The sequence below is a fragment of the Esox lucius genome, chromosome 24 (genome assembly GCF_011004845.1).
Source record: "Esox lucius isolate fEsoLuc1 chromosome 24, fEsoLuc1.pri, whole genome shotgun sequence".
Classification (NCBI taxonomy): Eukaryota; Metazoa; Chordata; class Actinopteri; order Esociformes; family Esocidae; genus Esox; species Esox lucius.
This window is the reverse complement of record NC_047592.1, coordinates 20457119-20480979: the sequence shown is the minus strand read 5'-3', so window position 1 is coordinate 20480979 and position 23861 is coordinate 20457119. Positions and strand designations below refer to the sequence as shown.

Genomic DNA, 23861 nt, shown 5'->3' with positions numbered 1-23861 from the left:
GGAAGCAAAAATCTTTTTCTTAACCTGGATAACATTTGGCTACTTCCAGAATGTCAGAGTTGGAAATGGATATGTCGTAGAATCAAGTACGATGTATAAGAAACTTCAAGTAGAATGATCGGATTATTTTGTTCCACTGGCATTGCAGCTTTGTTTATCTGACCTCCCACTCTCAAAATGCATTCATCAATGAATGGATCCAGTTTGTAGACTGCTTGGTTTGTTCGAAACAAGCAGTTTTCCTATCTCAAGTTGAGTGAGTTCATAACTGAAGTTTCGTCTTTGCTCAAAGCAAATTATAGACTTTTCTGCTTCTTTCATTTCTTCCACAGATGGATCTCGCTTTCCATCGGCTTCTTTAAGATGTTTCATTCTTTCCTTTGGGCATATGTTGGGTGTCGGATACTGTCCAGACCCATCTTTCAGGCAAATTTTCCTTCTTTGACTTAGCAGTCGAAGTAGGGTTCTCATTTTCAATATCCAAGCTGTAGCCCTCTTCAGGCTGTTCCATGACCATTTGCTCTCAATAAATTAGCTAGTTGGGTCTTTGTTCTCAACACTTACACTGTGAACTGGAATACTCTTTTTGACCTCAGGATCATCCGGTAGAATTTGGATATCCCGAATACAAAGGCTACATGGATGTTGTCCTGATAATTTGTGAATCTAATATAGCTTGCTGTGCCATTGCCAGAATCACTTGCGTCACAAAAGTGATGGAGTTTAGCTGCCCTAACAGACCTGCGTGAAGTTGGCCCCCCCACCAACGCAAAACGTTGTCAAAAATATTATTGTAATATCTAAAATACCGAAGCAGCACAAACGAAACTTTTTACAGCACAAACCAGCACAAACGTAGCACAAACGAACGAGACTATTTTGGGTGAATTTGGAGCATGTGGGGGGGCTGGTGACGTCATCGTCTATAATTCAATGTCGAATATTTTAAAACCCAAAGCAGCACAAACGAAACTTTTACCGGCACAAACCAGCACAAACGAAGCACAAACGATCGAGACTATTTTGGGTGAATTTGGAGAATGTGGAGGGGCTAGTTGACCTCAGATTGACCTAAAAATATTATGTTAATATCTAAAAAACGGAAGCAGCACAAACAAAACTTTTTACAGCACAAACCAGCACAAATGGAGCACAAACGAACGAGCATAGTTTGACGACGTTTTGCGTTGGTGGGGGGGCCAACTTCACGCAGGTCCCTAACAGGGTCAAAGTTTTCAGGTTTTATACATCTTTTCACATGAAATCCACTCAACTGATTCACCTCTTCAAGTCATCTCTCCCAGGGCCTTTTAAGTTCATCTGAGTTCATCATAACTAGATCCCATCCACATTTTGACCTAGACAGCTCCTGGAGGATTTGTTTGGCCTTAAGGATAAAGAAAGGTTATTTACTTATTGACTTTAAAGCTACAACACCAGAAGACTACCGTCTGAGAACAGGGTTATTTTCAGGGGATTGGCCTGTCATGTACGTTCCTAAGAAAGTTTGATCCTGTCTAAACACATTCGTAGAAATGTACCACTTTTGAAGATGATATTTAAGGCACCGGCATGTCAACGAAAAGTTATTTTAGAATCAGCATCCACCGACCTCATTCTATCAATCTGTGAAATAGCGTTTAATCTAAGGCGCGGAAATATACCCTTAACAGAATCGCAGCTGCGTAAAGAGACAAAAAGACAAAATTATATTAATGTCTAGAAAGAACACTTCAGGAAAAGAAAAACCATTAACCAATCTGGAGTCTTTCTATTGCCATTACTAAGCGTTGCAGTTCCCTTCTTAACAAGTCTAATTGCATCGAGACAGGGTTAAACAACATGGAGCATACTCAGAAAATTTTTCTGGTGCCACAACATCAGTTAGAAAAACTGTGAGAATCCAAAACAACTAGCACCGATGTAAGACAATCTGTTGAGAATGATTTGGACTCATCGATTCGCAATATACTGTTGAAGCCTGATATGGATTTACATGAGAAAGCTAAAAGATACTGCCATTTTACAAAGATTTTTTACTGTTGTGCGACAGGGGAATCTTGATAAAAACACACTGACTTTAAGTCTGCCCGGGTCTGAGACTGGGTCTGATATAGTAAACGTGACTGAGACTAAGCAAACTGTTGACCTTGTTGATAAAATTTTGGATAATGACCTGCGAGGCGTAGAAAGAATGTTGAATATGTACTTAAAAGAATGCACTGGTCTAAAGATTTGACTTCATGGACTTCAAATGGTGAATTCGTTATCAAAGGAGAGATAATCAAGGGCTCGCACCTGTTGGATCTGGTTAAAAGTGTGACAGCAACCAATAAAATTGCTGACAATAGAAGACCGTTGGGGTGGGGGGTGTTTTTAGAGGCCATGGCATGTCTCAACATGCCTTTTACAACTATTCCAAATGCTCATGTAAGAAGTAAAATCTATTTGTATAAACAAACTTCTAGCGACACAATGGATGATTTAGCCACTCCACCAGCAACTGGTTTTCAACCAACCAAAGCTTTCTTTGAACACCCTACCAAGGACCCCAAAAAATGGCTTCCATTTTAATGTGTTTTTGTTTCATGCTTTTTTATAATTTGTGATTATAAACATTGATGTGCTTTTACAAATGTTTTTATTTTTGAATAATAAAGTTGACATACACATGATTGGCTTTTCTATTTCTTCAACAACTATGGCACAAATTAAATGATCCACAAGATTGAGCATGTTGTATGCAATTAAACATTTGCTTATCACGCTTACTCTGGTACATCTTAGCTACAAACTTTGAGACTAGGGCATCATTTTCTCATAAATCATCGACATAAAAAGACATGACATCTTTATAACTCAGAACTTTTGTCATTAGATAAAGAACACACAATGTTTTCCAAACGTGGGTGAAACCAGGTCCTGTACTTGTTTTGAACTGTATTCCACATTCTCACAGGTTTTCAGAAAGGCATTGATTGACTTGGGAAAATATGTAAAATCCGGGGGGTTTCCAAAACTGTCATAAAACATTTCAATGCCATTGTCCGTTATGTAAATAGCCAGCCAGTGCTCCCCAGGTTGATTGCTAGGGTGTGTATTAACAATCATCATTGATGCAACATCTCGGACAGGCACCCTAGGTAGTTGGTCACTTGCCAGCACACCATAGAAATGGGTCCTAGGTGAAAATTGGTTCACCACACTGGTCAACTCAGCGGTATTCATTTCTACACAGTTCTCCTAATAGTAGTCAACCATGACTTGTCGCCGGTTTGACACTTCGATTAAGGAGTCAAAGATTGAATAAACAACTAAATTAATTGTGTGGGGTAGTCTAAACCTCATCTCAAGTCCTACATTCCCTGACTTGATGAATAGGCAGCCCTTTTCGTAAGTCCATCGTTCTCGCCTGCAGGGTCCGTAACATCCATGTGACCTGCGGCATCCTTGTAAAACAACCCAGCTGAAAACTGTGATATTATAATAATGTATCACATCCATAATTCAGAATGCTCTCTATAATGGCTCTGTAGTTGTATGTGTTGCTACTCTGACTAATTAAATGATCACCCAAGGAGACATCTACTTGTGAAAATAGGGTGGCTATCGGCTAGTTGATAACCCCAACACGTGCTCCGGCATCAATATTAGTTCCATCCGGTTTAGTGACTTTTACACGTAGGTACAACAACGTACCTGCGTCTGATATTGCTGATAGGGTCGGTATTTCAATGTATGTATTTTTCCCAATCGATGTCTGTGTGAAGGGAACTGTGAATGAATCCAACTCTGTTTTCATACATTCACCAGACATACGGTGTAGGAGTGCCATCTCTCTAAAATATATTCTTAATCAGCTTTGCTGTGTTCCCTTTGAGTGTCCTCCGGGGTGTTTGTCCTCTTTTAACCTTGGCTCTTGTTTTTGTCTCATTCTTGCGTTTTTTACTCTTGGGTTGGCTCCTCCTACCAGGTGGTCTCTTTCTAACACCTCGAGTCATAACCATCAATCCAGAACCGTCCTGCTGTTTTGTTTGTCGTGACATAACACTGTTGACAACATCGCCAACTATATTCCTAGCTGCATTCTTCAGATGTGGTTTTGCTATGGACAACCCGCGCTTCAACAAAGTTATTGCCATCTGGAAAAGCCCTCGGAAAAGGCCCCCTAGACCAGCCCCATACATTGCTGTGCTACCATGATACCCCGGTAAACTGTTACCGGCCTTTGTTGTGTAGTATTCAACATACCTTCGAGGATCATCGTAGAGTTTCTGAGGCTGCATCTTAAATTCTAAAAGATTGTTTGACGGGTCTGAAGTGTCATTTTGCAATCACCTTCCCCACTACAAATGAAACCAGCTGGTTTTGATCAGATATTACTTCAATACAGATTTCATCAAATTGACTCTTACTAAGAGGTACGTAGTGTGGCTTGTCATACGTCACTGTGACAACTTCGTTCTTTTTCCCTGCAATATGTACAGTTCACAGCAGTAGGACATGACTGTCACCAACACGTTGATAATCAATTATATCTGTGTAGATGTATAGGGTGTTAAACCCCGCCAGAATATCTGTGGGGAATGTTCCGTACCATGGGGCGTACCAGCGCTTGCCTGGTTTTAAGCTTAATATCTGTTCCAGTTTTGCACCAAATTTCCAACTAAACTGGGGCTCACCTTTTAAAAACATTCTATTTCTAAATTCATCATACCCCGTCCATACACCATCTGTTTTTATAATACTGTTGAGCTCTATCACTAGTTTTAATATGCTGCAGTAATAACCGCTGTCGAGTTCATATTTCCAAGTTTTGTCTTTATTCAAGTCATATGCGTTTTCACCCCATGTAAAAGTCTTCCATGTATGCGGGTATTGGAACTCTATCAAAGACACTTCCCAATCACCTTTCAAATCTATACCTTTGGCAAATTTTGTGGTATAGCACAAACTCGTATTGCTTTCATAGACATGTCTCGATGAGTTACTGGGCAGCGTTATGTAGAAGCCACCGTCACCCATGCTGATCGCAATCAATGTAAATGACGCAATCCTGTAAATCCAGAAGTTTTATCCAGTTTCTAGGTCAACCACTTGTTTCGATGGTATCCAGCTGTTGAATTTCTCAGGCAAACCAAGCCATTTCACCAGAAACATTTTCTTGCCTTTCTGTACTTTCTCATTCAAAACTGCTTCCACTTTAAAAGTTTTATCCTTAGCCATGATTATTTTCAGCAATTCGTGTTTATAAAAGGTCCCAACTATCACATCGCCATCATAATCCTTTATTCTTTATACATGAGGTACCCGAGGAATGCATTCTGTTATTGTAAAATATTCATCTGTGTACGCTTTTTTCATAGCCTTTTGTAAACACACCTCTCAGCTTTAAGAGTCTCACAGTATCCCCAACCTGGAACTTGTAGCTTTGATTACCATTTTTTTCATAAACGTCAGCAGGCTTCATCTTAATAGATCGATGGTAGCTGTGGTTGTACCCACAAACTAAATCTGGAATAACCTCAACATAGCGATTGTTGGCAGCTGTGAGATACATCCCCATTTATGATTTAATTGTTTTATTAAATCTCTCAAAGATACTCGCTTTGACATCATTCCCTGTAGCAAAATGTTTTATGTTGTACTTGTTCATTAACATTTCAAAATGTGAATTAAAAAACTCCTTCCCCTTGTCCATTTGGACTTTTTGCGGTGTTCTTCCTTCTTTTAATATGTCTTCAAATGCTCGCTTTACCTCCAAATATGCTCTTTTCAAACCCTCTCTACCCACATAAGCACCATGGTTTGCCGGGTCATAGTAAATACTTTTCATAACCTGTTCAGACATCGTAGAGCGTTTGAGCAATAATGAGAATTAATACATGTTTAACATCGTTTTATTTGAGTTTTCGAAAATTACACAACCAAGATATTCAGAAAAGTTACACAAACATTCAGATTTCTCACAGTGTTTGTTTATTTACATGTTAACATGAGAACTGAAGTTACCCTGTCCTTAGACAATAGAGTCTTTGCTTTCATCCTAACATGACGCCACTGCGTCGATACAGCATCCTCATTAAATTTGTCCATGTACTCATCCCTGTTCTCACTCAGTCTCTGTGTGATGTTCGGCTCCAACTTGAGCTCCTGCAGAAAGTTCTCAGCAACCTCGTGAACAGCAGTCATGGGTGTGTGAAAACCAGATGCGTTCAAAGCCTTGACCAACACATGTTTCAGTCGCGGTGTTTAAACTGTCTCCACAATGTCATCATAATGGGTCTCAGAAAAATATTCAGGCGATTCGAGACAAGAATGTCTTGTCTGGCTCGGGTGTTCCACTTCACATCCGATGCATGCTTTGTGTAGAATAGCCCCAACAACGTTTTCCAGAATCATACCCATTGTACTTTTGGTACCAGGTGTTTGTCCATTTTGTGATAACTCTTGTTAGCATTTGAAAGGTATGACAGATTAAGAGGACCTAGCTGATCACCAATCCGGTCGATCCAATGGTAGTTTCTTGTTGGGTATGCCGGTGGAATCGAGCTGTCTGGGTCAGGGGTTCCGTGGAAGGCTTCAGCGTTGTCATCCCAGGTGTCACACAGCCAGTCCTCAGCTTTGGGTTCTTCAATCACCGCTTGGTTGTAATCTTGAGACATGTTTCGTAAATTATTCCGACTGCTTGATAGTCACTGGCGGTCTGTCTGTTTTTATGGTGTGTTGAGGACGGTGTTATAGTAAGGCGGGGCTTCAGGGTCTTACGTCAGTCAAATAGTCTGCAGTCACAATCTACCCCGCTGATATTTTCCGGAGATATTTCCAATCTAACAGAGTCATACTCTTTCAGCCCCTCGACAACTTTAAACAATACATCTACTGTATTATGTGGGCCTTGTTTTGGCCCCAAATAAAACACTTTTCGAAAGGTTCCACATAATCCGGCGTTAAAAACCATTTGATCGGTCACTCCAGCCTTAAACACACGGTTAATTCATAAAATGCCCCCTCCGGTACCTCTGGGTTGAAAATGTATCCACCGATCCGAACATCGTCCAATTCCCATTCCTGTGCCAACATATCCTGGTGTAGTTGATGGATTCGGGTTAAACTCTGCATCGGTTTCTTCGGGGCTGGCATGTTGATTGCATCTCTGCGGTCCATCTGTCCATTTGTAATTTCTTACCAAATCGCTGAGCTGCATTTAAGATGTTAGCTTTCACCAGTGTTTCACCCAAAACATTGATCACAGCACAATCCTCCATGTTTTGTATTGTGTAGGTAAGTTCACTCAGGCAAGATTGAATGACCATCACCGATGTCTGTGTGATTTAAATACACAGACCACGCCAATCATCCCATAAAACATGAAAGGTTAACAACCACCGGTTGTAGGCCATCTGTCGCACCCCTTGTCAGAAGATAAAACACCGGGGGTTTTAGATCTGACGAACACCATTTGTTGAACACCAATCATCTTACCGCAGACACAACACTTATTTATTGCCTGGGAATTTAACATTCCGGAACCCTAAGCCCCATTTGTTAATCATCAAACATAACCCACCTGTTATAACACTAGTCTGGTTTGCTCATCAGTCGTTGTAAAACATCAAACACGGACACATCAATGTTATCATAAATCACAAAGTCACCGGTCATGCATACGTAACTCCTGAAGTCCTGCCCATAACACACGTCATACAGGAAGTCCCACCCTACAAACCGGATGTCCCGCCCACCTGTCACATCAATATGGAAGTCCCATCCTCCAGGGCCATAAATCACCATTCTGACAAATTATACCCTACATTAACTACTCAAATATGTGCCACCCTCCAAATGTCCAACTTCAAACCCCTGTGACATATGTTTTTGTGCGGTTTTCTAGCATTCAGTTGGTTCATAAGGTTCTCTGTACAGAAGGTTGCTGTGCTGCCTGGATCAAGGAATGCATGTGTGAGAATAAACTTTCTCCCCTTTGCCACCTTGACTCGAACAGGAACTATAGAAAGTGCACAGTCCCTCCCGGCCTCAATTGCATCACTACCTGAAACAAGAGCGCTACTTATTGACATTTCACCTGTCTCATTTCATTGATTTTCTTGATTTGGGGCATTCGTGGTATGAATGTGGAGCACAGTTGGATGTCTCTTGGGACAAACCTGACACTATACTCTTCTTTTGCAATTTCTCCTTAAATGTCCTTTCAGTACGCAACCAAAGCAGTAACTGTTACTTCTCAATAAATCAACCTTTTTTCCATGTAGCTGGGTTTTGAATTGTGAGCAGTCAGTCACGGCATGTTTCCCTTGGTAGAATCCACATAAGACAGTAAGACTGGGCAAAGCGTGACGCTGTTGTTGCATTGAAGGTCGTTTAACAGTGCAGTCTGTATTGTCAGTATGCACTGCCACTGAAGTCGCAAAGCTGCTCCTTTTTAGCAGATATTTGGTCTTGAATGTCTCCAAACAATGGGTCCAAAAGCATTTTTGCTTGTTTTTCAATGAATTCCACTAGGCATTGAAATCTGGCTCTTCTTACAGTTTTCTGTTGTGTATCATAAGCTATTGTTCGCCATTTTTACGGCAGTTGAGATGCAATCTGCCTCAAGTTTGATGGTATATCTAGTTCATCCATGTACTGTAAATCCTGCATCACATTACAGCATCCTCTTAAATACATTGCATAAGTGTGCAGTGCTTTTCTATCATCAGCCTTAATTGCTCTCCAGTTCAAGGCCTTTTCCAAGTAAGCTCCGGAGATTTTCATTTCGTTCACAAAATGTTCCTTTAAAAGCCTTTTAGCTTCAACATAGCCTCTATTTGCTTCCATATATAAACAGCTGCGAACCAGATCTCTTGGCAGACCAGCAGTAAATTGTTCAAGGTAATAGAGTCTGTCTTGATTGTTTTCAGTTTTTTCTGCAATCAAGTGTTCAAATGCATGGCTGAAAGACTGATATGTCAACGGGTTTCCATCAAACACTGCAATCTCCCTCCCTGGTAGTAGAGCCAGTTTCTGGAAGTTCAGCAATGTCACTTTGCCTTTGAGTAACCATATTAATGTCTTCATGAGCACTGTGATCCGTTGCTTGTGCACTCAGAGCTCTGCATACCTGTCAGAGCTTCCTGTGGGCTGAAGGTTGCTGAAAACTGCTCTCTGAAGTGGGGTCTTTGGTATAGCACCCAGTTGCATAAATTTCTCTTCAGTAGCCGTAGCTTCCATGCCTGGTTTATGATCATCATAATATTAATTCATAGCATCTCCTTGGGATCTGCCATCCAAATACTCTTCTTCGTTTTGAAGGATATTTAATTTGGCGGTTGATGCTGCTATGTCCACCTCCAGCTCCATTTGCTGTAGTTTAGTTCTCAGCCTTACTTCTTCCAGTTGTAGAGTTTGTTTGTCTTTCAGTGCAGCAGCACGAGCCAGCAGAGCCGCCTTTTCCGCCTTGGCTTTCTTAAACTCTGAGGAGACTGAGGAAGAGGCAGAGGCTCTTGACTTTCTTGATTTGTGTGACACATTTGAAATACTGTCCAGTGGTCCAACATTTAATTGTGCAATGTGTTCTCTTTTCCATGTCTCAATGAAATGAATAAACACCAATATACTTATTATGGCTCCAACACTTTCTTACTTTCTTACTCCTTTAAAATGGTTGATTGTTTGTCTGTGTATTTAGTTCAACCATTTTGTCCCTGTCCCTGTTCGGTCATTGTGCTTGTGTGCCTGTTATGTTTGTGTGCTCCTGAACTCCTGAACTCCCGAAACCCTGAGTATTCTGCAGTGCCCGGCACGCTGTTTCGTTTTCTTTGTTTTAGTTCATTAAAAAAGGGAAATGCCTCAACTTTCTGCGCCTGCCTCCGTCTCCCTTCTAAAATGTGACAGAATGACCAACCCAACCCAAACGAGGCAGCAGAAGTGGACGGTAGAGGAGGAGGACCCCTACTGTCACCCCTTAGACCGCTGGTCCCCTCAGTGGCCACTACCGAGCCCTGGCCCGCGTCAACCAAGGCAACACCAAAGCCGGCAACAAACCGCCCTGGGCTCATCCCGGTCTGTTCCTCAGCCTCCCTGAATCCGAGCGGGCTGGCCAGGCTGTAGGTTGGCCATTAGGCACACACCGCTACCCACTCTGTGGTCTTCCGTCGCCCCTGTTCCAGTTCCAAGGCCTTCCACCGGCCCTGTTCCAGTTCCAAGGCCTTCCGCCGCCCTTGCTAAAGCTCTGCAGCCTTCCACCGCCCTTGCTCAAGCTCTGCTGCCTGCCCCAGTCCGTGCTCCAGCTCCGCGGCCTGCCCCAGTCCCTGCTCCAGCTCTGTGACCTGCCCCAGTCCCTGCTCCTGTTACGCGGCCTGCTGCCGCCCCAATCCCTACTCCATTCCTCGTAGTGGACACCCCCGTGCCCGACAGGTATGACGGCACACCCGGACGGTTTCTACCATTTCTGGAGCAGGTAAGCCAGTATGTGCGGGGCTGCAAGACCTTCAACTCCGCCAACTTGGAGCCATTTATACTCTCCCTGCTCACCGACCGGGCACTCGAGTGGGCAGGAGAACTATGGGAGAGAGGGGACCTCCCTTGTGGTTCCGCAGAGGCGTTCCTCAGGTTCCTACAAGGGGAATTTGGCCTGACTACGCTCCCTGCTGCCCTGGAGCCGCATCAGCCAGCGCCCCCTGCTGCCCTGTGTCCGTCGCAGCCGCCAGCGCCCCCTGCTGCCCTGGAGCCACATCAGCCAGCGCCCCCTGCTGCCCTGTGTCCGCCACAGCTGCCAACGCACCCTGCTGCCCTGTGTCCGCCGCATCAGCCAGCGCCCCCTGCTGCCCTGGAGCCGCATCAGCCAGCTCCCCCTGCTATCCTTTGTCCGCCACAGCAGCCAGCGCCCCCTGCTGCCCTGTGTCAGCCGCAGCCGCCAACGCCCCCTACTGCCCTGTGTCCGCCGCAGCCGCCAGCTGAGAAATGCGCATCATCTCTTTTCTGTTCTCTCTTAAATCCTTAATTCTATGAGCTAACTTGCAATAAAATAATTATTTATGTCACCTTTAGATGGTAAATTCATAAGCACGAATAAGAATGAAAATTATATACTTTCAACATTGCTTTTTTATCATCTGTCTATTTACTAACTAGTTATGGAGTAGTAACGCTCAAGTTCAAGTTACTTTATTTATACCCGAAGGTAGATTTTGTTTGCAGTAGAGTCCTCACACATATCACACATCATATAAATCATCAACAAGAATACAAAAAAGAAAAAAGAAAAAGAGAAAAGAGAAAAAGTTCTTACTGGTCCAGAATAAAATAAATACATAGGCTACACAGAATAAAGTTAGTGACAGTAGAGTCCACATACTCAATTATGAAATAAAATGCATAAAAACTAAGACCACAATAAAACTATAGTTTATTTCTAAAACTAATGGCTGCAGGGACGAAACTGTTTTTGTGTCTTTTTGTTCTACATCTGGGGACTATGAACCTACGCCCAGAGGGTAGAAGCTGGAACTCTGTGTGCAATGGATGAGAATTATCATTTAAAATCTAGCTAGTTATTCGGTGTAGCTGTTTTGTGTACAAGGTCTCCACATTAAGCTGGGGATCACCTATCAGCCGGCTGGACCACTTTACTAATTTATTGAGCAAATTTTTATTTTTCAAGGTGAGATTCCCAAACCAGGCTGCTAGTGCAAAAGATAAAATTGACTCGATGAAGGCATGATAAAAAAGGGTCATGATGGACTTATCAATGTGAAATTGATTCAGTTTCCTCAAACAGAACAAACGTTGATGCCCCTTTTTACAGATTTGTTCACAATTGGTACCAAATGTAAGTTTGGAGTCTATAACCATCCCCAGGTATTTATATGATTCAACACACTCAACATGTTGACCCTTGATCGATGTAATTTCTTGTGTTTGAGTTGTTTTTCTCCTAAAATCGATAAACATGTCCTTTGTTTTAACTACATTTAGTTGAAGGTGGGACGCCTCACACCATTCAACAAAGTCATTAATGACTGGGCCGTGACCTGTTTCACTGCATTGGAGCAGGCTAACAATTACTGAGTCATCTGCATATTTAATTATAGTCCTGTTTCCCCACCTGCTCTGGCACATATTTGTGTACAGGATAAAAAGAAGAGGTGAGAGTACGCATCCTTGTGGGGAGCCTGTTGATGAACAGACTTTTTCCGAGAGACTGCCATTCACTCTCACTCTTTGTGTCCTGTCCGTTAAAAAGTTAAGGATCCAGCCAACCAGGTTTTTACTTAAATCAAACTGTTCCAGCAGCCTTGTGGTTAAGATATGAGGTTGAATTGTGTTAAAAGCCGAGGAGAAATCAATAAATAAAAGTCTGGCGTAAGAGCCATTGTTATCTAAATGCTTAAAAAGTAAATTAAGTGAAGTGACTGGGGCGTCTTCTACCCCCCTACGGGGTCTATAAGCAAATTGCAGAGGGTCGAGTGAATGCTCCGTTTTTCTCAATATTTCAGACCTCACAAATTTTTCAAAAACTTTCATTACTATTGATGTGAGTGCCACTGGTCTGAAGTCATTAAGAGTTTTGGTGTTGTTAGATTTGGGAACAGGGATAAATACAGCATCTTTCCAGACTTCTGGTACTAATTGTGCCTCTAAAGATTTATTAAAAATATAATGAAAGGGGACACTCAATTGCTTTGCACAAGTTTTGAGTGTGCGCCCACAGATGTTATCTGGGCCATGGCTTTTACAAGTTTTTATAGAGAGGAATGCTTTGTGCACTTCTGTTTGTGTTATATTAAAATGTTGAATGTCTACAAGCTGCTTACTCAAATTATTTATTTCATAGGTAAAATCATAAATATTAAAACGATTGTAAAATTGAATAAGAGCACTGGCCAGCTCAGTATCCGAGCTGAAGCCATCCAATGTGATTGGGCTACTGCTTTTTAGATTCTGGAGGCCTGCTATGGTTTTCATACTGTCCCAGGCTGATCCAAGGTTGTTGGTTGCCATCTGGTTCTCTAGTTTATGTTTATAGTCTCGTTTTGCTTTGAGAATTCCTATTTTTAAATCCTTTTTTACTATTTGTAGTTCAGCAATGTCACCCCCCTTAAAACATGATTGCTTTTTCTGTAAAATATCTTTCACAGTTTTAGTTACCCATGGTTTGTTGTTAGGATAGATTTTCACCTGTTTACATGGGACAATCATGTCTCTACAAAAAGCAATATATGAGCATGTCCCAGATAGCAAAAAATATCTGCAAGGCTTCTTTTTGCCGCCGGCCCTTAGCTGTCGGCTATAGGTGCGTCCTGCTGGCGGGGATGAAACGTTTGCCGCCGAATACGTCACTCCCATTTCTTGCGAGATTTTTTGACTGCTTCATTTTCTCTGGCGGTTGCCTGGGTCTAAAGGACCGCGGTCCTTCGGCGGCAAGACGCTTTTAAATAGGCTACACTCAAAATCGACCGGCCATGTTGGTTTGGACATATTCGCATCAGTTCGTCGCTCAATCGCGAGTTACAGTCTGCTAGCTAGCGAAGTCATCGACTACCATCGTTTAAGTAAGTACATGTTTCCTTTTTGTGTAACGCAATATTATGTTGACATTGTTTTTAGTTTATATATTTAAAATGTGTAGTCATCTTTGTTCTGGCCAAACTAGCTAAAGTAGCCTTGTTAACGCAATGTTGTTAGTACATGTTGAATTTTAACGAGCTATAATAGGTAGCAAAAGCTTTACATCTAGAAAACACTAAAATTTAAACTTAGTCTTTCTTACAAAAATAACGATGTATATATGTTGTTTAAATTATTTTGTTTGCCTGAACAAGTATGCTGCTAGTCCAGTAGCTAGAGTAAGTGTTAGCTAGCACATGCTGTTTTGCCTTTGTTACAGAACACACTGTGGCTAGCATGTTTTGTGCTGTGTTGCTACTGTACTGGATTTAAGGCGATTGTGATTTCTAATTCTCTGAACTGCTGTACGTTTTATGTTTGAGGAACATTCTGTGTTCACTTGAATCACAACACCCAATGAATACATTTTATTTTTAACAATTTCACTGTTCCACATTTGGCTGATAATGTTTCCCCCCCACAGCATAGCTACTGTATATTCCTAACGTTAACAATCCGGTTTTGTTGCAGATACCTTGGCCAGAGCATAACCGATTATCTTCACCCAAGAGACCTACTGTTGGTCAATCGTTTTGGTTTTAAAGGTAAATACATTGTTAGTCACAATGTTTAGTTACTGGGCCAAAAGGAAAATAATAATGAAAAGAGTTGAGGGACAAACAGGACAGTCACTTGAATCACTACATTCTACAGAAGTTGCATTGATTCCAGAAAACCAGGAAAATGTTGAGCCATCTGTAGACTTCAGAGTTGGTATGTAAAATGTATTGCTGTGATGCTTAATTTGTGATCCTGTAACTAAACTGTAGACTTTGTTAGATTTTCAAATTTCTGTTCCCTCTTTCTCAGAAACAGGTTTCTCCCCAGTAATCCAGACTCCACTTCAGAGCCAAGAGTTTGAGTACAAGTAAGTGATATTATTTGTGATGTTTTTTGTCTTGGAAACTATTGCTTCTATTTAAGATTAGGAATCCTTTTATCCATAATCTGTTTTTCTTTAGGGCACTTGACTTTCTGGATAAAAGGTGTGGAGGTGTGTTGTACATATCATTAGCTTTGCACAGTTCAATTATTGTTTCATTACTGAATATGCAATCTCTGCAGTGAAATTAAAGCTGTTATGTTTTTTCCCCCAGTTCATCAAGTACTAAACTTTACACCCCCAGCAGAAAATGTACCCTGGCAGCAAATGGGTGAAAAGGCTGGAGGTATGTAATACGTTGCGCTAAACTGTTACATTTAAGTCCAATTCATTACATGTATGCAATAACTTCAAACATATTTTTACGTCAATGATCATCAATAGGAGAAAGTCATCGCTCCGTTATTGGCACTTGGACTCCCCTGGCATCGCATGTACAGCATGAAGTTTTCAGCAATGAAGGTATATTCTAGGCCTATGTCCTAATGTCCAGTTTTTTTAACAGTTTTGAAAATAGTGCCTTTAGTTTTCCAGAACGAGAACCAAGCCCTGAGGGAGGAGAACCAAGCCCTGAGGGAGGAGAACCAAGCCCTGAGGGAGGAGAACCAAGCCCTGAGGGAGGAGAACCAAGCCCTGAGGGAGGAGAACCAAGCCCTGAGGGAGGAGAACCAAGCCCTGAGGGAGGAGAACCAAGCCCTGAGGGAGGGGAGCCATGCCCTGAGGGAGGGGAGCCATGCACGAGCAGGTGAGAACATTCACTCTTTCTTTAATTTTACTTTTTTGTGTGTAATGTAGGTTCAGAATGACCATATGCCTTTCATTTTGTAGCTTCGGGTGACAGCGGCTCGCTTCAAGAGCAGGTGAAGCTATTTGGGACAATGCTGAAGACGTTTGCTCGCACTGGGCAATCAGGTACAACTTGCAAACAACACCTGTGGTTGTTGGTTTAATTCCCACTGGGTCCACATGTACGTGTATTAGACCTAGGTATAAATGTCATTGTTTAGTAATTGAGGGACCAGGACTGACTACTTTATTCTTTTATTCTGGGAACCCCTGTAGGTGCAGATCAGACCCTAGTGCTGCGACGTCTTGGAGAGTTTGGCGATGTTGTGCGTAGCATGGAAAACAAAATGGACACTATGCTGCAACATTTCAGTGCCAATGTGTCTGTTGGAGAGCTATCCCTGCCAGGGGATGTTACTCCCCCTAGACACCCAGGAAGATTTGGTGTTTCTTGACAGCATTTTGAGGGAGGATAAAGAGCTCCAGGAACGATTTGTAAGTGTGTTGCTTTCGTTTATAAGGCCGTAGGGTACAGAACTTTTCATTCCAGCTTCAAGGACAATCCAGTGGCTACATCGCTCTACTGTTGTTCACAGACTTTGCAATGTTGTCTTCAAACTTAACAATGGTATGAAAACTGCTGTGAAAATAGTGTTTAATTTTCTAGCAACTTCAGGATTGATTTTATTTGACATTTCATTCATGTACACATTCTAATATTATTATTAATATAAATCATTCTTATTATATATTTGTTTGTGTTCAACATCACTCTGTAGGGACAAATGTACTTCTATATGTGTTTAAACAACAACACCATCAGCGAAATAACTTCGACACCTGGAAATATGATTCCTAACCTGGTATGTGTGGCCAATTAGCCGGAAATGTTTCTCTTGTGATTTCTTGTTTAGGGCTGATAAACTCAATAAGACATGCAAAATTGTGAGAATAAATAGGATTAACAAGGAACTTGAATTCCAATTTCTTGTCAATGTTAACTGATGCTAAATTTGATATCAGTTAGCATAGTTAATCTCTGATTACAGACTTGTTGTCCATTTGGGATATGAATAACAGTGTACCTGACTAGATACAGTTTATCCCTAATGACGTTTCTCTAATAATGTTGTTATCCTTGTTTCCTGTAGCTACCTTCTAACCTGGTGACGGGCTCAGTCAGTGGTCAGACCATCCAGTGCATCTTCTCTGCTACAGTCCCCAATGCTACTTCCACCAAGAGCAGCAGTACCTCCTTTTTCATTTCCATCTACGCTGGGACCCTGACTAATGGTGAAGCACTTGTCTTAACACAATCCAAAGAACAGATCTAAGAGCAGCTTCCCCTCGTCCAATCCTAACCATATTCATAAGTTATGGAAATGCTACATTTTCCCCAGATCAGAACCTAGGAGCTGCTTCATGCCTTCAAACCCTCTGTGGATGATGCATCCCTTCTGTGTGGTCTTTCTTGAACCCACTATTTTTCTCCTCCTTCAGGAGTCCCAGGTATTCCTGAGCCTGTCTTTATAAGACACTTTATGTTGTGTTGAGAAGTAAATATGAGGTATACACCCAAGGCATCCACCACAAGTTATTTATTTGAGCACAGTCACCTTTTACTTCATCTTAGCTGTTGTCAAGTTATGAAGACAATTTTGTTCGAGTGTGAGTGTAAATATTTGCTACATATTTGCATCTAATTAAGCCACAAGTAAGCAGAAGCTGATACTTGTGTGTTTGTGTGTCTGATAAAATATGACAAATTGTTCTTCATGATTTCCCTTCATTATTGAAGTTTGGAATGTTTTTAACATATAATTATGAAAATATGTTTGTACATAAAAAATACAACATTCATTAACAATACTATATGTCTGTTACTGTCTTTAATACATAGACTTTTATATAAACTGTTGACTGTAAAAAAAAAAACACGGATTTTATACTGGATCGCTTGTAATGCAGTTTACAAACAGTTGGTGTATGAAGATGTTGGTTGTTTAAAAAAATTATAATACAGCTAACAGAGTAACGAGAATTAAGTAACCAGCAGAACAGCATAGTATGTTTCCAGAGTTTGATTAATTGAAACCTACATTGAATAAAAAAATTTAAATACTATGACCTTCCAAGAAATGTTTATGCATATAAAACAACTTTCCATGTCAGAATAGTTTGGGGTCATTCAAACAGCCAAATTCTGACTTTACTTCAGTGAAACAGTTTTTGAAAATGCGAGGAAAACACAAAAAATGTCCTTAGTCCTCGTTTGTCTTTGTTGTAGACGGTTTTAAACACACTTTGGCATTATATTGCCCTCTTTGGTTTAGCAAAAACATTTTACATAAGCTTATAGCCTACATTTTGAATGTTTGACATGACATAAAAAAATGGCCAATTCATACACCTAAAGAGAAATACAGTCATCCCTGCTACTTATGACTCAGCAACAATATTCCATATCCTTCTGATATCAATAAGAACAAACCTTTTCTACTTTTAAATATAAAAAGTTTTTCACATTTTCTAATGAGGTGTCTTACTCAAGCATGACGTGCTTTCTCTATCACTGAAGAGTTTGTGTCTCTAAATGTATTCACTATTCAAGTCAAGTTTGCAAACTTTAATTTCAAGTTCAACATACTGAATTATATTTAACTTTTCAGTTGCAAAATTACATCTCTGTCAAAAATGAAGGGACAGGACACAGATGCAGGCAGAATGGAGGACTTTAATAAATAAACAAGACATGAACAAACATAAAAAAGAACACATTATGATTACTGACCAGTGAATACTACAAATTCTTTTAGAGTTTAAATAGCTAGCCAAAAATTGAATTTGGGTTTTGTACAGCTCCTTTGGACAGGGTTTCTTAACCATTGCTTTCTACTTAAATATGATTGGGCTTCATTTCTACATAACACACTAAAGGTCTTTCAGATATTCAGTTGTTCATATTAATCCAATTAATCCAATAACCCTTGTTCTTCCAGAATCTGGCTGTTTATATAAACATGACCCATGTTTATATAAACATGATCCTTCGTCATAAACATGACGAAGGATGTCATGAATGGTGGTGTTGTGGGAGCAAGGAACCAGGTGCAGGCAGAGGTAGTCGGTGTAGTTTAATAAAAAAAAAAAAAAAAAAAACACAGAGCAAACAAAACACAATGAAAGAAAAGGGCTGACTAAAGTACCAAAACGAAAGCAACCCCGGCAAGCTCAGGCGGTAGAGGCCACTCCTTACAGGTTCAGGCGGTGGAGGCCGCCAATTCTTGCAGGTAGGAGGCGCGGGCTGACTAAAGGGCTGACTAAAGCAGCAAAACAAAAGCAGGCAACGGCTATAATGTACTTACAATTGACAGCGACATACAAGACAGCAAACATGACAATCCACACTGTGGGGAGCAGAGGGGAAACATTTAAACACCTACATATTAGTAGATAGGGACCTGGTGTGCAAGATGATTGAAGACATGTGACACAACAAGTCCGGGATGCATTCATATGTTTTGGGAACTAAAGGTGTATGGAACGGTGGCGCTGCTGCTCAACGTACCTGTAACGGTCCCAGCCTGAGCCGTTCCACTTCGTGTTTTCTGTTTGTCCTTGACTTGTCTTGTCCTTGTATGGTCTTTCCTGTTCTTGTTTCAGTTAATCTGTATATTCCTTTCACCTGTGTTTAGCCCGCACCTGTTTCTGTTCTCCTCATTAGTCTGTGTATTTAGTTCAGCCATTTTGTCCCACACAAAAATGGTTTACCCACGCAAACGTAACTTGTGATTATTAGGGGCACCAGTGATGGATTTTTAAATCACAAATTATAGAAATAAACGGTGATAATACACCTGCACTCATAGCTTAAAGTAAATGACTTCAGCAGCCAATGGTAACTAATGGATGCAATATTCTGAGATGCAAAGCAAGCAGAATCACATGTCCTATCTGTATGGATGGAGGTGAGTTGGTTGCATCAAATGCAAATCAACATCCTTCGGCAGAATGTTTCCCAACACACCTTTTTTCTTTACATATCGTGATTAATTCCATATAATGATTTATCTTGAAGGCAGCCACATGTTACAACTGTCTAACAAATAGTAGCCTAATTTTCAAAAACATTTCCTTAGAAGTTGTTCTTCTACAGTGTTTTGTTCAGTGCATTTGACAAATAAACATGGAAACTTATATATAACACAAGGTAGGCATATCGCCTATCATTGTTCTGTGAAAGATGTGTTGAGTAGATAACTAAATCACATGTAAATATGTTGGCTAATATTATTGTAAATACTCAATTAAAATTTTGGTTGAAAAGTTTTTTTTTAAACATTAAATAAATCAAGCATGCACCGTGTCATAAATATTTCAATCCAATTACAATATTGTAGTTGGTAACGTAACAGATTACAGTTACTGTTTTTCTTTAATAATCTATATGTAATAGATTACTTTTAACACAACTCAAAAACAAACATTGCATTTAATTTTACTTACACTATTTCCCTTGATAATTATGTAACTTAAAAACATGTTATACACTTACTTACTACATTTACTTATGTAACATTTAAACAGATAGCTTTAAATAATCAAATAACTGACAAGTTCTGGCACAGCAGCCTTGATTTCTAGATATATTTGAAAATTTCTAAAAATAAACTGAAATGTCAGTATTCAGACCCCTTCATTCAGTAGTTTGTTGAAGCACATTATGCAGTGATTACAGCCTTGAGTCTGCTTTGGTATGATGCTACAATGAACTATCTATCTAAAAGGTAATTCAGTAAGAAATCATATTTTCAGGAGAGCAAAAACATTCTTGAAGTTATCACATCTATGCTTGGTCCAATCAATGTAGTTTTCTAAATGACAGTTCTCAACAGTAAGAAATCAGAAGAAAAAAGGGAAAAATCGCCACAAACAAACAACTCAAATCGGGTTACACTCTCACTCGCACAAAAGCAAGATAAGGGATTCAGCTGGGATTTTCCAGTTATCCTGGCTGAATTTAGCCTTGACTCGGTTGCATGAAGGGAGGCTAATTTAATCTACATTAAGTTACTATGGAGATTTTCACTTTGCAGCTAGCCTGCTCCGGAGCAGGCTAACAACCAGGCTAAGATTAATCCTAGTGATTTATCGGCTAGTTCCTCCCTAAATCCTACTAGATATCAATGTGTTTTAGTCACTTCATGGTCCTGCATTAAAATACTAGATATTTTTTCAAGTATGCATACTGTTATTTTAGTTATTATTGAAAACTGCTGTTCATTTCACTATCAGAGGATTGATTAATATATATCTATGCAAGTATAGAGTAGAAATGTACTGTTGAATGAGAAAAATATCCATATATTATATTTCATTGCAGTTGATGAGATAATAAGAAATGTCTCATGAAGTTGCAAATGTGGTTTAATTAAGTCCGTAACGAGGTCAATATGTAGTATATATAGACTAAAGATTTGTGTGTTGCCTATTCACAATGGCTTGCCCTTTGTTGGATGATGTAGTTGATGAGGAAGTTTTAATACTCAGACGAGCATCCAGGCATGAAAGAGTCTTCCGAGATAGGGCAGACCCATTGGCCTTTTCAGACGGATATCTGACTGAGAGGTACAGATTCTCAGGTGATGGCATCAGATATTTGTGTAGGCTGCTGGGTCCAAACATACAGCACAGGACAGCACGGAGCCATGCTCTCACTGTCCCACAGATGGTCTGCGTAGCACTGCGATTCTTTGCAAGTGGCATGTTTCTGTATTCCTTCGGTGATGCAAAAAACCTCAATAAAGCCACTATTTGCCGCACAATAAGAAATGTAAGTCTGGCATTGAAATCTCTTGTGCACATATTTATCACCTTCCCTGGTCACAGAAGATTCATCCACATCAAGGAGGAGTTCTACGAGATGGCAGGTAACACGAATAACAGATTACTACAAAATGTTACATTAGCACAGTCACAGTATGACACTCATTATTTTGTGTTACAGCTTTTCCTAATGTTATTGGTACAGTGGATTGCACCCATATTCGTATCCAACGCCCCTCAGGGGCACATGAGGGAGATTATGTTAACAGGAAATCCTTCCACAGTGTCAATGTTCAGCTAAGAATGAGTTATGGTTACTGTCAGCTACATAATTATTGCATTAAATGACCTTAATAGACTATATATTTTTACAGATGATCTGTGATGCTGACTGCCTTATCACAAATTTAGAGGCAAAGTGGCCTGGCTCAGTCCATGACTCCAGAATTTTTCGGGCCAGTAGAATTTACCAGAGACTCTCTCTCTGGGTAAGCCACCCCATTTTTTTTAAGCACCTTGAACATCAAGAGTACAGTACTTGTAAGAATTATGTTTTGTATTCACAGGTGAGTTCTCTGGTGTGCTGCTGGGGGACAAAGGCTATGCCTGTGAGACATTTCTAATGACTCCCCTTACAGACCCCCAAACCCCAGCACAGCAAGCTTACAACCATGCCCATGCCAAAACCCGGGCTCGAATTGAAATGACCTTCGGCCTCCTGAAATCACAATTTCAGTGCCTGCACCACCGGAGGGTCTCCCCAGACAGAGCATGTGACGTGACTGTTGCCTGCACAGTGCTGCACAATATTACCAGCTTAAGAAAAGAAAGGGCTCCCAGAGTTGCTTTGGATGTTGATTGGGACAATGCTGCCATATTCCCAGATAACAGAAATGGTAGACTTGTTAGAGAACAATACATTGCAAATTATTTCAATTAATTTCATTTTGATTCAGCCCATCCCTTAATAAAGGATATTGTAGGCTATTTAACTTTTTCATGTGTACATGCATTTTATTTGGCATCGGTAGCACACACTGGTTATTTTCCCAAATTCTAGTTCCACTTCACCGGATCAATAACTATAAAGTGTACATGACATTCATAAAAAAAGTTACATGACCACGGTTTTTTAATACTTTTCTTTATTATTTTGCTGTTATCACTGGTCAGCTTGGAGCTTTGGAGAGAAAAAATTATGATGATTACTACATTGTGTTACAGTCATGGTTACAGTATGAACTGAAGTCACTTCTCTTTCTAGTTTCTGGATTTCCAGTTCCAGTTTCCTCAGTGTCTCGCGTTTAATTTGCATCTCAAGGTCCATGTCCTGCAGCTTTCTTTTGTTCACATCAATCTTGACTTCGGTCAGCTCAATCTGTCTCTTAAGATGCGTTGTGTAGAGATATCTAACTGTTTGTGAACAACTTTTAGTTAGCATAGCAGAATTTTTGCATAATGTAAATCTACTTTAGGCAATACTCACTATGTTACTAGGCACCTTATCAGGCTGCCCAATGTCAGGATCCTGTAACAAATGATATTTTCTATTAGTACCACTTCCCTGACTTCTTATCATGAACTTAAAATGTTTTGTCTTTCCACAAAATTGACATGATACCTCGAGAACTTGTATTGATATTTTTGACAGGACATGCAAAGCCTATGATTTAATAAAGAGTACTCACTGGCGAATCATAGTCTGGTGGCTCCAAAAGTGTAAGGGTATTACCAGCCACTGCAAGGTAAAGCAAAGTCACACAGTCCACATAAAATATATATGGATTTCAATATTTTCCATGTGCAGTATGTACCTTGTATGAAGAGGCCAGTATCCCTTGCTGGGCCAGAGTCAGTGGCTGTCCCTCCCTGGATCCCTTCAATCACTGGCTTCCCTTTATTTAAGTCCAGGGCCAGCTCCTCTGCTGTAGTGAAGTCTTGGGTTGGAGGGCCACCCCCCGTACCAGATATATTACTTTTTTTTTTATTGCTAAAATCAGCACAGACAATAAAATGTCAGCAAACATGTCACCTATGTTCTCCGCAAACAAGTCACTTACCAGCCTGCAAAATATTCTTGTATTTAATCTTGACTTGCTGCCAAATCCTTTTTTGGCCAGACATGTTTGTTCTTTAAGAGGAATAGATGGTTATAAAATAGATTAGATGGATAAAAATAGAGCAAATTATCTGATTATGGATGACATCAAATCAATTAGAAACAAAACCTACATACAAATAGATAAGAGTAAAAAGATTAAACTTTTATTATAGACATAAGAAATGAATAGATCAAATAGATGCACATAGTGTTTGGAATTATTATTCATGTTAAATGCATGTCCACTGGTCACATTTAAGGCAAAGTATACAATTATTTTAGAATTTTTTGGAAAATGACAAGTAACTCATTGAATTGTAAATATGAAGGTTGCAGTGGAGCACTGGTTATTTGGACTACTTATGCATTCAATCGGTCCGCTATTGTTTGCCAGGCATTCTCTCTTTGCTTTATTACTGCAGCTGTATTGCCTTTTTTACATATTATATGCTTTACTTCTTCATAAGTTTCCATAAGAAGCTGTTGTTCAGTTGGTGAAAAATATTTTCAATTTTTGCATCTGTGATTCTGTGATCGATTTCGTGATCTTTTTAAGAATGCCGTGAACGTGCATTTATCCAAACTATATACACCTGG

At 40.3% G+C, this 23861-nt stretch overlaps 2 long non-coding RNA genes across 2 annotated transcripts; both read left to right on the top strand.

Moving 5' to 3' along the window:
- The first annotated feature begins 14796 nt into the window (after positions 1–14796).
- Positions 14797–15121, top strand: LOC117593852. Its single transcript, XR_004575302.1, has 3 exons — positions 14797–14837; positions 14936–15013; positions 15078–15121. It is a non-coding gene; the product is annotated as an uncharacterized LOC117593852 (long non-coding RNA).
- A 134-nt stretch (positions 15122–15255) lies between these two features.
- Positions 15256–17079, top strand: LOC117593951. Its single transcript, XR_004575424.1, has 6 exons — positions 15256–15296; positions 15380–15463; positions 15614–15832; positions 16117–16200; positions 16489–16630; positions 16738–17079. It is a non-coding gene; the product is annotated as an uncharacterized LOC117593951 (long non-coding RNA).
- The last annotated feature ends 6782 nt before the right edge of the window (positions 17080–23861 follow it).